The 15,490-nt window shown below is 46.2% G+C and overlaps 1 long non-coding RNA gene across 1 annotated transcript in view; it reads left to right on the forward strand.

Annotated features, from left to right (window-relative positions):
• The first annotated feature begins 625 nt into the window (after positions 1 to 625).
• The window catches only part of LOC146057888 (uncharacterized), a 111,285-nt gene continuing 96,420 nt past the window's right edge, over positions 626 to 15,490 (forward strand). Inside the window, exon 1 of the long non-coding RNA XR_014469797.1 lies at positions 626 to 977. This is a non-coding gene — a long non-coding RNA (uncharacterized LOC146057888). The remainder of the gene's footprint in view (positions 978 to 15,490) is intronic.

Consider the following 15,490-nt stretch of genomic DNA (forward strand, 5'->3'; position numbering starts at 1 on the left):
CAATTCCCAAGTAACAGGAATAGGCAAAGTCAATGGACACACTATGGATTTATGGCATCACCTTGGTATATGCCCCAGTATTCTTCTTAAGAAATCCCAGTATAAAGTAGCATTTAGACAGGACACAAGACTCAAGAATGGCGGCACAGATTTGCCCCAGAAGTCACCAGTACAAGAATCCAAGAATTTTGGAGAAGCCCCAGTAGCAAACCATCCAGAGATCTGCCCCAACCAATACCACAGTAGGATGCACTGACTGGTGTTTCTATAGAACAGCTGCTTATTATGGCTATTATATGTGTGTTCCTCATCAACAACCTATGTACGAGGACACACAAACACCCTATAGCTAGCTAGCTAGCCACACATACATAAATTATATATATATATATATATATATATATATATATAATATATATCGATCTTTCACCCTATTATTGACACTGTGACAATAGACAGCACTTCGGCTGAAATCTGAGTGTTGCCTGACTTTCACCTAGCAGGACTTCTCTTGAGTGCAGATGAGGCGGGGTAGGGGGAAGGAGGAGGGAGGGGGGCAGCCTCCATACAGCGCTTTATCTTGCTGGAGCTTGCTGCTGCTGCCTGTGTGTCGGTGTGACAGGCAGGCTGGCAGGCAGGCGGGCAGGGCTGGTTATCCCCGGACACGTGATCCATCTGATCTGGCGATCCTCAGCGGGGTGGAGGAATCAGCGCTGCTGCGATGTGCCTGCCGGAGTGCTGTGGCCACGCCTCTCCTGTTCGCAATGTTGACGCAATGTATAAATAGTGGAACAAAGACAACTTCCTAGAAGCTTTTGCCTAAACTGCCCAGACAGTCCGCGGGCTCCCCTGCCCCTGCCCGGCTGAGGAGCGTGAGCACATGAAACGCATTGGATGTTGGCACAGGACAAATGGCTTTCTATCAATGTTCAGCTTCAGGTCTGGGTTCCCCATCCACTGAAGGCTTCCCCCCATCAGTAAGTGCCGATCCACTCTTTCTTGTCTGTGCATTTAGGGTTGATTCGTGCGTTATATATAAAAGACAAGAGGGGCATTGTCAGACACGTCCCGGAGACTCCTGTATATACTCCTGCTGGACGTATGTGTTGTGCTGACCACTGTGCATGCTAGCCTTTGATCAGCAATGCCTCTTGCTAACAACTGATCGCCTATTTGTCGCAGTCCGCTGTGTAAACAGAAGATCGGCGGATTATTGGACGGCCAGCCTTGTTTACCTCTGTGCGATTCATCTGGTTGTATGGTGACTACTGATAGCGCCAAGCGCGCAAATGCCGGCGCAGCTGCGTGTGCATCTATGTGCGGTATGAATGATTAATGTCTTTATGATATGTTTAGCCTTCTACAATGAATGTATTGCTCTCTGTGTATGCCCTGAGCTGCTGGCAGTGGAGGGGTTACCATCCACTTGTCTTCCCCTCAGCTCGCCAAACCATTGGAGGAGGCTCTGCTACTGGGGACATTACGTCACCTCCTCACTGCTTCTCAATGAATTGCTTTTTTATTTATTAATTCTAGTAATTTGCCGCTGGATCCCCCCCAGCCATAGAGCCCGGCATAGAGGGGGATGTCCAAGCTGCGGTAGTGCTGAAGGAGAGCCTTTAGTGAGAGGTAGGTGAGAGGGGGAACTAGGAGTGAGAGGGGAAGGGGCATAGATCGCCGAGAACACAGAGAGAACGTTCTGTTTACAGTCACAACAGGCGTATTGTGACGTCACGTAATTGACAGGTCCCTCTGCCAGAGGGAAAAGTCGCCAGCGGCTGACAACGGGCTAATTTAAGAAAGGGATGACGTCATCGCCTCCTTGACAACAGGAGAGGCAGCACTGCCCTCCCTAATCCCCCACTCCCTATCACAGACCCATAAGTGACAGCCTTAGGGGACAATGCTCATTGGGGGAGACCATCACAATTAACAAGCCATATGAACTGGATGTGACTAGCCTTTGTATCTGTACTGTCATTAATGTGGGGTGCTGCTATGGCCATGAGCAAGTGAATCTTGCCCCCCACCCCCCACATACACACACACACATTTTAACCACTCTTCTTGTTTAATCACAATGCTGCTGGGAAAGGGGAATGAGACTGGTGGAGATTTCATGTTCCTACGCGCAAGCTGTGTGTCATCTTGCAAGGCGAAACAGGTTACTCGACGGCAGAATAAGGGTTAAAACAGCAATTTCCTGCTGATGGAGCACATTTCTATATAATTCCTTACGGGTGAAGGTGTAGGCTTGTAAAATGACCAGTGTTCAATGTATCTTGAGTGCAACTGTGATTCAATTGATTCTCCAGACTTTCTTTGGTTTGGTGTAAAAATCTCACATAATATTAAGTTGGATAGACTTCTTTGGCAGGTAGCCTGATACAGATGTACCTGTATTTCCTTACTGTAGGGAGCTAGAAACACAGGTGCATACAGTATGAAAGGGGAATTGTAAAAGTAGACAATTAAAAGTTATAATACTGGTTCCATCTGTGTTGGGGCTGAGGACCCATTAAATGTATCAACTGGGTCGCTGATTTCAAACTGTCCTGAATTTCTGGATCTATAGTATAGCAGTTTGGCCTTGTGGGAACCGTAATGTAGTGCACCTTTTTTCAGTTGTTCCTCCACGAATATTGAGAAAATGATATTGTTTTAATATATGTATTAAGCCATGCTCCTTGCAAACCATTATGCAATCATTTTCCTATGGGAATGCTCCCATACTGTACATTGATTTGCAACTGAATAGGACCCATCTGCTGTAACGCAACTCAAAACGCCATGATTTATTCTGTGCTTCTGTGCATAGTACAGTTTCATGCCACGTATGTGCCAGTATCAAAGGACACGATGATTTCTGCTTCGGGTAATCATAAATAACACCCAACACACCGAAATGCCCAAATAGTATATGTAAACCACTAATGTACAATCTGCACATTTCATACCTACAACCACAGCCAAGCATCTATTGCTTAAATGTAATCATTCGTTCACATCAGTATTAATTATTCTACAAGTTTGCAAGGGCTCTCTACCTCTGTGTTCATTCCCTGCCTTTTTTTATGACTGCACTTGTGAATTGTACAATGCAATGGAATACGGTGGCGCTTTAGAAATAATTGTTTATAAATAAATTTTATATATATATATAAAATTTATAAGTAATAAATTTGAACTAATCAGATGTATTTCAGTAATCTAACACCCCTTTCACACCAGAAGCAAATTCCTGGGTTAAAGATTTTCAACCCGGGAATTTGCTGAAAAACCCGGGTTTTTCTTTGGTGTGAAAGGGTTAACACGGGTCTTAAATCCCTGCACTCCGACCCTGCTCTTGACCATGGTCGGTGAGCCGGGATTTAAGACCCGTGTTGATTTTTACACACCAAAGAAAGACGCTGGTTTTTCATCAAATTCCCGGGCTGAAAAGCTTTAACCCGGGAATTTGCTTCTGGTGTGAATTGGGGCCAGGCTTCAACTGGCCCCAATTCACACCTTGGCTGGTGTGAAAGGGGTATAAGTTGAACTAAACTGGGCACAAGGAATGACTGATTTCTTGCCATGAGCCTGTATACATTTGTGCTGTTTTAGCAATCAATCAATAATATGGAGCAAATTTACTAAGATGGGAGTTATATTTCACATGGGATGTTGCTATGGGAAATTAATCAGAATCCACTTCTTATTTCTGTAGCATCTACAAGAAGATAATAGATGGTATCTGATTGATTGCCCATAGCAACATACCATCTGTAATGGAAGTCCCATCTTAGTTAAAACCCCCTATGTATTTTTAAGGGTTTGCGTAGAGGCAGCGTGATGCAAAAAATCTCCCAGTTTTTAAAGGTTACTAAAAGAAATCATTTTAGTACACAATACAAAAGTGTATGGAATACAATTTATTTTCAGTTAGTTTTGAATACGGTATTGTCATTTCTTGGCATGTAGCAGCCTTTAGTTTATAAATGGTTCTTGGTGGATGTTTCTAGACCTCAGCTGTCACAGGGCCCCGTTGGCTGTGTAGAGGCCTCTCATGAAGCCGAGGAGGATTGTTTTCTGTCCAGCAACGTAAATTCTGCTCGCTAACTTAGCCAGACAAATGAAAGTGTGCTTCAGCAAGAATTGTAGCGATAACGGCGGAAATGATCCAGCGAGTGATCAGAAATCCACTACACATGTGTATCGCACACTAAGCTGCATCTGGGTGATATATTCAAAACCAATTGGAAATAAACTGTATTCCATGCAATTTATGATTATGTACTAAAATTTTATATAGCATTTACCATGCTTATTTATAACTTGGTGTTTTTTTTGTTTTTTTTGGGGGGGGGGGGGGTTGCTTCACCCTGTCTATGTATATCTAGGCAGTATCCAATTAACCATGGTAACCACAGCTCATTGATTCAACCGTGGCTATCCTATTAGCCCCGATGTGCACATGAAGCAATATCCCAGATAATCAGACCTTAGAACCCCATTTTCCCCCCAAAACACATAGTTCCTGGAACATGTGTTTCCAGTCGAAAAAGAAAAAGGGGCTATAATTGAATAGTGTGACAATGACCATATGGCTAAAATCACAATATTAGCCATTTATTTTTGGCCCCCCAAAAATTTTCGCTTGCAATCACCGCATTTTAATGTGTGTGTCATAGGCATGTGCAGCACATTTTATTAGGGGGTGCGCCATCAAAGGGGTGTGCCTAGCACCACCTACTGGTCATGTCTAACAGCCCGTTGGGCGTGTCTTACACCACCAAGCAGGCGTGTCTACCATCATCTATTGGCACTCGCTACAATATAAAGAGTCTCTCAGCCACACAATAATATCCTGCCTATTTCAGTTTGTAATTACTCTGTGTAACACTACATGCAAATAAAGTCCAAACATACTGTATATGGATTACGCAGGTATGTAGTGATATGGCAATGGTCTAGTACAATTACCATTGCACAATACACATAATTGATTGATTGGCAGTTCTTTTAATGGATTACAGTTCTAAAAAGCAAAAGTTTTCAGTAAAACGTATTTCTGGCAGGGAGGTTCATAAGGTGTGCATTAGGGGGTGCCTGTGCACCCTAACACTCAATGTGATCACACCTATGGTGTGTGTATTATACATTACACTTCATTATAGATTTTTTTTTGTATGCACCGTACACCTGATTTTATTATACAGATCATACATGATTTGTATAATACCAGAGTCCTCTTGGTATTGTAAATGAGCAAAACCAAAGATCCTGGGTCTGATAGAGAATGGAACACGTATCTGCCGCATTGAGTGCACAGTATCAAATGCCTGTATTTGGCGTATGCAGATACCTACACATCTTGTGGAGCGCCCACCCCGATTAGCTTGGTTTGCTACTCGTCATCATAAACGTTATTACACCTTTGTACCAGTCTGTACTAGGCACAGGTGATACACCTGGAAACAGACATATGTAGACTTACACAAACGTACCAAGATGGCGCTGATAGTGCAATGTTTTAAATAATTCTTTCAAATATTAATCAAATAACATCTAAAAAAAAATATTCTAAGTATTACACTAGCAGCACCCCTTCATCGAAGGGTCTACATAGAGGAGCAGCGACATGGGCCTATTTTGTATTAAATGACTGTGTGATCATTTATGGGAGTTTTGTGTGCTGAATTTGTATATAATTTCATGGCAGTGTAAAAGTTATTGTAGTATAAAATCTGATTCACACTCCTGCTTGGAGGAGGAGTCAGCCACAGAAGCGATATCGGTGGCTTTCAATTAACTAATTTAAACTCGTAGGGGAGGAGAGGTGCCCCCTTAGGAGCAGGAGCCCGGTGGCAGATGACTCCACTGCCTCCCAGAGTTCTGCCTGTGGTGCATGGCACTGACTGATGATCACACGCATGCAGTAGCCATCCCACAGCTCAAAGTACAGTGAGCACTAAAGCGATCGCTTTATTTTACACCTGGCAAGTGTTCTTTCAAAAATCTGGGCACTACAGAATTTGATAAGAGATTTAAATGATAAGGTCTAGGATCAATGATTAATAAATGTGACCCCATAGGATTTGTAGTCTTTTCTAGAGGAAGAAGTATATATGGTACTTGTTTCCTAGCACGGCCACAATCGCGGGCATCGTGTACTTTTAAGTTAAGGTACACGATGCCTGCGATGGACCCGATTTCCTTTGAAATCAGGTCCATTTTGCCGGCAAAGGGAAAATCGAGGGCATCGTGTCGGTCGCGACCACCAAAATATTTTTTAACATTGAAATCGGGAGCATCGCGTCGGTCTTGTGCCATTATAATGGCACAAGATGAGATGGACTTGATTAAGTCCATCTCACATAGTAAAAAATGTTAAATGGGCCAATATGACCCAATTCACATTATATATGTCCCCGTCGTCATCCCACAATTAACGTGAACCCGAAGCGTGGCGAGCGCAGCGAGCCCGCGCGGGGCGGCGGTGCGCGTCCTCCGACCTTTTCATTCCCCTACTATCCACGTCGGCATGGAGTTGAGAATATAAAGTGTGGCGAGCACAGCGAGCCCCGCGAGGGGACGCGTATACCTGTGAAGTTATACGCGTCCCCTCGCGGGGCTCGCTACACTCACCACATACTTTATATTCTCAACTCCACGCCGACGTGGATAGTAGGGGAATGAAAAGGTCGGAGGACGCGCACCGCCGCCCCTCGTGGGCTCGCTGCGCTCGCCGCGCTTCGGGTTGGCGTCAATCGTGGGGTGGGGTTTACGGTGTAAAATTGGGGGTCTAGAGAATTTTTTACATTGAATCCAATGACCAGGGACCCTATTCACATTTGATTAAATAAAAAAACTGGGTCGGTCGCGTCGGTCGCATCGCATGCGACCAAATCGCATGTGATGCGACCAACGTGATTTTTCCGACACGACCACCCCGATGGAATTCGGTGTGGCCGTGCTAGGAAACAAGTACCCTATATATAATGTTTGCCATATATTCTGTTTATAGAGGATATATACTTGGGTGATCGTTGTGGTATGGGGCTCCGACAGGGGGGCGGGTTCAAAGAAGCCCCTTGCGGGTTTGCTGCGCTCGCCACGCTGTTGGCCTCGCTACGCTCGCCACAGGTTCTATTCTCCCTCTGTGGGGGTTGTGGACCCCCACAAGGGAGAATAGTCCCTGTGAGTCGGTACCCCCCTTGTCGGAGCCCCGGCAGTCGGGATCCCGATGTTGGGATACTGACTGTCGGGATCCCCACTGCCGGCACCCTGGGAGACAACTGGGGCTTTGGAGTGCTGGGGAGACGTAACTTCATTTAGGGGTGGACTGTTCCCTATGTGTACAGGGAAAATCCCAAGTGAGCCCACTGCCTAAGGGCCTTGCTCATTCCTCTAGGGATCAGTAACTTGTTGGAGCAGGATCATGAATGAACTTGGGTACTTGGCTTTATTTCTATGGAAAGTACACCAAGATTAGCCCTCCTGCCATTCAAAGTGGGTGATACTGACACACCCCAGTTCCCTTCTATAAAGGGCCCATGTTCTTTGCATGTCCTCTCAAATACTTGGCCAAGTACCTCTATGGTGACTGGCCACACCCTTTCTGGTGGTATGGTATTCCTTATGCTTGAGCACCTACAACTGCATTCCCTGGTGGGATTCATGCGCCAGTCCCACACTGACTACACCCCCACGATGCCAGAGCCGTATACTTATCCCCTGATAATTCCTCACTGTAGCAATCAATGTATGTCAAAATGGGCATAGCTGTGACTCCTCACATGACCACTTCCCCTATTACCAGACAGAGATGTCTCAGCAGCTGTGCACATAAATAGGTAGAAAAAAGATATTTGCTAAAAGGTAAATATAAAATCCTATCCATGCCCTGAAAAAAACGATAGAAGAGTTAAACTCACATAAAGAAATATTTGTTATAGAAAGCAGTAATATTATAGAATACAGATAGTGTAATGTATGTGATGTTATGTACACTGCTTATCAGAACTGACAGCCACCTCTTGTACAGAGGCCTACCTATACCTCCCAAAATGCTCTGCTCCTGGACTTTCAGTGGTGGAACTGCACCACTGTCCAAAATTTAAATAGGGGAGCCATACCTGTCAGTGAGTCCTGAACTGTGGTGTATGGGGTAGCAGTTGGTGGGGCTCCCCTTTCTGAATTTTGGACAGTGGTGTTGTGCCACTGGCAGGGAAGTCCAGGAACAGAGCAACTTGTCCCTCCTGGAATGGGTCCTGTTGGGAGGTATGCCTACCTCTCATTTACCAGCCACCTGTTGCATAGAGACCTACCTCCCATTTGCTAGCCACCAGTTGCACACAGGCCTACCTAAGGATTGCTAGTCGCCTGTTGCACACAGGCCTACCTAAGGATTGCTAGTCGCCTGTTGCACACAGGCCTACCTAAGGATTGCTAGTCGCCTGTTGCACACAGGCCTCCCTAAGGATTGCTAGTCGCCTGTTGCACACAGGCCTCCCTAAGGATTGCTAGTCGCCTGTTGCACACAGGCCTCCCTAAGGATTGCTAGTCGCCTGTTGCACACAGGCCTCCCTAAGGATTGCTAGTCGCCTGTTGCACACAGGCCTCCCTAAGGATTGCTAGTCGCCTGTTGCACACAGGCCTCCCTAAGGATTGCTAGTCGCCTGTTGCACACAGGCCTCCCTAAGGATTGCTAGTCGCCTGTTGCACACAGGCCTTCCTCCAATTTGCCTGCCACCTGACTGGAATACAGGGATTGGCCTTCCCTTCAACTCTTATCTGTAGGTGCCTCCCTAGAGATACAGTCACTATGTTGACATAAAAAATGCCAATACCACAATGTACACATTGTTCAATCTAGGGGGAGGGTAAGAGGTAGGCTGCGGAAGCTGATGGTTAGCATAAATGGTTACAGTACTTAACGCCTAAACTGCTCCATGACAGCTGACCACCAGATCCAGAATACAACAACAGAGCCATTGGAGAGCCAGGTAAGCAGCACTTTACTGGAAAACATTGTTTTATCTGTATTTCATTATTGTGAACATGGTGAATGTTGATATGATGAATGTCGACATGGTCAATATCAACATTCTAATGCAATATGATGAATTTCAACATGATGACAAAATATATCCAGCAATCTCCACATCACTCACTATCAATGTTCAGCGGCAAGTCAGGGCTGAGTGAATAACCTCAGAGGTCAACCTGCCAGGAGATTGTTCCACTTTCAGGATCTTGCAGGTCCAAAGGGCCTATGTGTCAAAGCCTGGAGAGAGACAAAAGTAAAGCGAGACCTAAAGTACCAATAAATCTGCTACTAACGCCTATTTTTTAAACACAGGGCTCTATGTACTAATGCCAGGAGCAAACTATGCAATGTGTACCCAGCCAATATGTCACCCAGACAGGCCAACATATCGGAAGGATGGATCGACATTTCACTCCGTCCTTCATTTGCGTATAAGAAGCCACTAGCATTATCGCCCGGTTGGCCGCGCAGCAGAGCCGACTGGGCGGTGATGCTAGCAACCACAGGCACCCGCATATCGGGAGTACAGACCGAACGTTACAATGTGTTTTTGCGATTCAGTCGGAAATACATATCTTGAAGATATTGGGCGGTATTCAATGAGGCAGAATCGCCAAGTTTTATGGCGATTCTGTGTTTTTTTCGTGTGTGCCGGCGATTTTTGGAGCTGAAAAAGCGAATCACCCTATTCAACGACCTCTATTCGCCGATGACGACCGGTGAATGAAGCACCAATCGCCAAATGTTATTCTCTACAAATCGCCGGTTTTTGTCTATAGGAATTTTCATGGGGATTCGCCGGTAGTCGACGGGAATCACCATGAATCGCCAAAAGTGTATTCAATGAGAAGTTGGCGATTCTTATTTCTTGTTTCATATCGCCGTTCCTCACCGAGTGTCCCTCGTCATCTTTTTATGGTGAACTTTTATAGGAACCTGTGAAATAATTGGTTTTAAGTGTTCAATTTAACTCTGCAAGTGTAATGTATTATTATTTGCTGCCCTTGTATGATGTGATGGTCGTAGAAGTGCTATACAAATATATATTTAATTTTTTCTGGTATTTTTTTTTTCGCCCACAAAGCACTGTTCTTACCCATGGTGCACCTCACTTACCCATGATTCTCCTCCCCACCTCACTCCTTCGTTTGGCCTTTGAGGAGATTACACAGCTTTTGCAGTCTGCTGTATTGGAATCATTTTTTCAGGGTAATTTGCATTTTTCTTGCATTTCACTGCAATTTCTTACAGTACTGAAGCTGTTTAGGGAAACGCCGGATTGGCTGAGAATCGCCGTTGGGGGCGGCGATTCTCAGCCACGTTGAATAGGGTGACACAGCTAGTCCCGGCGACTCCCGACGAATCCCTACGCTTGGCGAATCGACGTTAAAAAACCGGTGAATGGCTGGCGAATGTAAAATCAGAATCGCTGTGACCAACGATTCAGGTCATTGAATACCGCCCATTGTCTCAGAGTGTACCCAGCTTAAGCCTTGGAGATATGGTAACAGCCAATCAACTTCGGCCTGCCGTGCTACAGGAGCTGGTTGGTTGGTACTTTATCTCCATCCAGCTTATCTTTCCAAGGCTTAGAACATGTGGCTAACAGCCAGTAAACTGACAGTTATAAGGTGATTGGTTGGTACTAGGGAAGCCAATCCCGGGGCATTTTTTCAATCACGGAATTCGGGATTGAAAAATGCCTGGGCAGGTGGTGTGGCGTGGCCTGGAGCTGGGTGGGTGGGTGGGACGGCTGTGTGGCCTGTGTAGCTTGACCTCTGACCACATCACATTGCGCAGATCTGCACGGCCGGGGACAGGAGCGCACATCTGCACAGCCGGGGACAGGAGTAGTCTGGCAGCGTCTGAGCGGGTGCTCTGATGCTGCCCGGCATTAGACTGCGCATGCACAGTTTAATCCTGAAATCCTGGTAGTTAAATCCTGCAATTTTTGGCCTGGATCCCTGTCCCGGGATTGGCCACCCTAGTTGGTAATTTATCTCTATATCATACCTCCCAACATGACCCTCTGCACGAGGGACACAATGCTCTGCTTCTGGACTTTCCTCTTAATTTATGATTACTATCACCTGTGTGGAAGAACCTTTCTTAGCAACTAACCGATTTAAAACAGGTGATGGCAATCATACATTAAGAGGGAAGTCCAGAAACAGCATTGTGTCCCTCCTGGACAGGGTCATATTGGGACGTATGCTAACCACTGTATCTCTCCGTACCCATGGGCATGGGTGATTTTGGCATGGTGCAGTGGTAGCAGCAGTGATAGCAAGTTCACCATTGAAAATTAATTTGGCTGATTCCTCGGAAAAATGTCTTGGAGTAATTAATAAAGTGTAATGTGTTCATTGTACAATGGGCAAATTCATTACAGTAATAAGCAGCATGCCCCGAATAGCGAAAGGTGGCAAATATATATTTTTGAGAACTTGTGTATTATCACGGCGCTGGTGCAGGCAACGTAGTCAACATAGTCAGAGCTAGGTAGTCAGCGTAGTCAGAGCTAGGTAGTCAGCGTCAGCCAGCGTAGACGTAGTAAGGCAGCGTAGCAAGTGTAGTCATCGTAGTGTAAAGTAACGAGTAAAGCTGCCGGCGTCCACAGGGTCGGGTGCGCTGGCAGACGCTGGTACAGCATCGGAGGGTGCTCTTTAGATACAGCGCTGGCAGAGAGGCGCTCCATGTTAGTTGAACGAGCAAGCATCTTATACGCACGAGCGTCCCAGACACTCTGCGGCTGTGGACGTAAACCCTGCCCATCTCCGCTTCAGTGAGACGGACAGGGTTAGGGGATGTGGTGCACATGCGTCTTGTGCACAAAAAAAGGACGCAATTGCCAGTGCTCCATGTCAAATTCTGGCAAATGCCTCCATTTCAAACCCCCACTATCCACGTCAGCCCCGCATGGGGGCGCGGATTACTTTGCATGTATTCCGTGTCCCGCGTGGGGCTCGCTACGCTTGCCTTGCTTTGGGCCTCACAGGGCACGCTGCGTACGCCACACTTCAGGCTCGGTGGCTCGCTCGGCTCGCCACACTTTATAAAATCAACTCCACTCCGACGTGGATAGTGGGGGTATGAACAGGTCGGGAGGACGGGTACGAGGACTGCGCTCGCCACGCTTCAGGCTGATGTGGATAGTGGAGGTGTTTAAAGAAAACATTCACACCTGGCCTATCATCCGTCTGAGACAGTAATGACGACGTGTGTTAACTGGCAACTGGATTTTATTGGATACTCTAAAGAAGTCATTCTTCACTTTCTGCATTCCCTTCAGATGCAGCTGATGTTGACTCATCTGCTTCAACGTTTGTGTCATCTGGTTTTGGCCATTGGGACCAGAGTTAGTGCGTGTAAAATTTGCGGGAAAGCGTTCTCTGCACCAAGGGTTTTGCGACCATATAAACTCCTGCAGGTAGGAGTCAAGGTATTGGGGCGCAGTGCCCCTCTGTCTCTTGTTCCTCCACTTGCAAGAGCCCCAGAGCCTTTCAATAGCCACAGTCACAGTCGCTTCACCTTCACCTCTGACTGTCTATGCTGAGTGCGTAAGCATTCTGACTGACTACGCTGAGTGCGTAAAGCTTTGCTTCGAAGCGATCGTACACACAGTCACAGTCCCTGTTCCGCTATTCCGCTTATTGGGGGGACGTACACACAGTCACAGTCCCTGTTCCACTTACACTACGCTGGAGGGACTGCCGTCGCCGTGCTGAAGGGACACTACGCTGAATGGGACAGTACGTAAACTACTTAACGGGCGCCGTGATAATGCACAAGTACCAATTTTTGCTATTCTACCATCAGTACTGAATTAGCCCCTATATACTGTACACACATGTAAGGCAAGGAAAAAAAGTAAGCATGAAGCCTCAAATTTTGATTCTGATGCCGCCCCAGTAGAAACTCTGATTATTTTCAGATGTGTTTTTGTTGAATCAGGCAGCATTTGAACAAACAGAGCATTAGTAAGCATTGACAAGTGTCCCCATGGGATCGCTAGTATTAATCAGCTCTGCCATGTGTATAGTGTTTCCATTGTGGTTTCTTTGCTGCTGATGCAGTCGTAGTATTAAGTCCTGGTTTATGTTACATGTACAGGTCTATCCCCATTCATGATGCTTATCTAATGTCAGATGAGATTACAGTAGATATTAGCAGAGAAAACAGAGTAAACCGAGTCTGAACCCTGGGAAGGTCAGAGAATTCTAGATTAGGCTGAATCTACATGAGTCGCCCAACTACTACCCCTTCACAAATAGTTGTTTCTAATGGGGCCTAGCCACACACATAGCGATAAAGGGCTATTTTCTAAAGGTGCCCACACACTAGAGCGATTTTTTGCCCGATTGGCCGTTTATCGATAAATCGGCCGATATATAGTCCGATGTTTACCGATAATCGGCCGATTTTGGTCCGATGCGCACTCCCGTGGATCTTTTGCGAAATCTTCCGATCTTACGTGCTGCATAAAAGATCAGAAGATTTAACAAAAGATCCATAGGAACGCACATGGGATCTAATGCGGGGTACACACCAGGACGACCCGCTCACGATGCACATCGTGAGCGGGTCGTCAGTGTCTCGTCCGACCCGCTCACGATGACGCGGGAGGGCACGACCCGCTCACGATGTGCACCGTGAGCGGGTCCGATCCGATGCCGACCCGCACCCGGCTGTATGGTCGTCATTGAGATCCTACCTGCAGCAGGTAGGATCTCAATAACGACCGACCGACCCGCGGGACCGCGCATCGGATCGGTATCGGTCCACACCAGGTCAGAAAAGGGCCCAATCAGCACACAATCTACATCCAATTGATCGGAATTGGATCTAGATTGTGGGGATCGGGCCCTAGTCGTCCTGGTGTGTACCCAGCATTAAGGTAAAGATGTGCCCTTGCCTGAAATCTTTTGTCCAGGACAGGCAAAAGATTTGAAGGCTAATTTATGCAAACATCTTCTGATCGCAGATCTTTCTAGTGTGTGGGCACCTTAAGTGATCTGACTTCATTTGACTAGATCGCTTAGAAATTAAGCACACATCACTGTGTGCGTAGGGGCCCATAGCGATGCGCGGCACCATGTGTCGCTAGCACCGGGAGATGTATAGCCAGACTGCTGGATAAATCTGGTCAGATCTTTTATCAAGAGACTACACATCTCCCGTGTTTTGTGTAGTGAGCGATAGCGATCAGCGATCTGCGTTCACTTGCTTAACTTAAATATCCCATGTGTAATCGCTGGTGCACATTGCTGGCACTTTTTAAACGATCTAGGTTCCGGAAAGCTCAAAGGGAATCTCTCATGTTAAATCGCTGGCACAAATCTCTGTGTGTGTAGGCCCCTTATGAGATGCTGTGATTTACTACAATTAGTTAGGGATAACCAGGGTTGCATGTAACGCATAATGGGTACCTGCAGTATCCCATAATTGGGCATGACGTCAGTGAGTTTTTTTTTACCTTGCTAAACCTCACTGCCAATTGAATCACCCCCCATAACTGGGATTCATATGTCAAATGCGAATACAGTAGGCGAGATGCAGCAATGGATAAAATGCGATCAAACCTCCAAAAATGCCGTTTTCGGAGGTTTGGACGCAGCCCCCATTTGCACCAATCCCAGAATGGATTCCGTGGGCAATGCAATTTTAAAATCAGCTTTGATCCCGGGGCTGGTTATAGCCAAGGGGGGGACCCCACGCCATTTTTCAAAAATTATTATTTTTATGACACTGGACTGCATTGCACGGATCACACTGATCTGTGCAGCACCCATGGAATTATTCAGCAGAGAAGCTGCACCCTGCTATTTTAAAATCAGCATTGCCCATAGAAGCCTAAGGGCTTCCATCACAGTTTTCTGTTGTGAGGGAACCAACCGGATCCCTCCCAGCATTCCCAGCAGCGCATGTCACTCTGCGCATACACAGATAGGGCTCTGGTCCAAATCCCAGGAGTCCTATCATCACAAAGGACGTCTCTTACCGCAAGAGGTGTCCTTTGCAACATGCTTTATGCACATGGTGTTAGTAAATGCCAGTATGCATGCGTAGGCTGGTGGCAAGCATTGTAAGATTCTTACAGTGCTTGCTACATCTTGCCCAGTGTGTATAAAAGGTTTTGGTACTTATGTAGTGTCTGGAAGCCTGATTTTAAAATCGGGTCGGAAAAATCGCATCGCATGCGATGCGATTTTCTATAGGATTCAATGTTAACATAGTCCTGTTCATTTCTCCACTATCCAAGTGAGCATAGAGTTGATTTTATATAGCGTGGCGAGCGGCCGCGGATTACTTAAAATGTTTTCCGCGTCCCCTCGCTCCTTTGGCATTTTTTTCGTATTCTATTTTTTTTTTCTTTTAAATCATGGGAAAATAAAAATGTTCAGGTCTTCCCCTCAGTGAGGAACACACAATACTCTGTAATGTCACATAACATAAAAA

This window comes from Crinia signifera, chromosome 2, assembly GCF_055691185.1.
Source record: "Crinia signifera chromosome 2, ASM5569118v1, whole genome shotgun sequence".
NCBI lineage: Eukaryota > Metazoa > Chordata > Amphibia > Anura > Myobatrachidae > Crinia > Crinia signifera.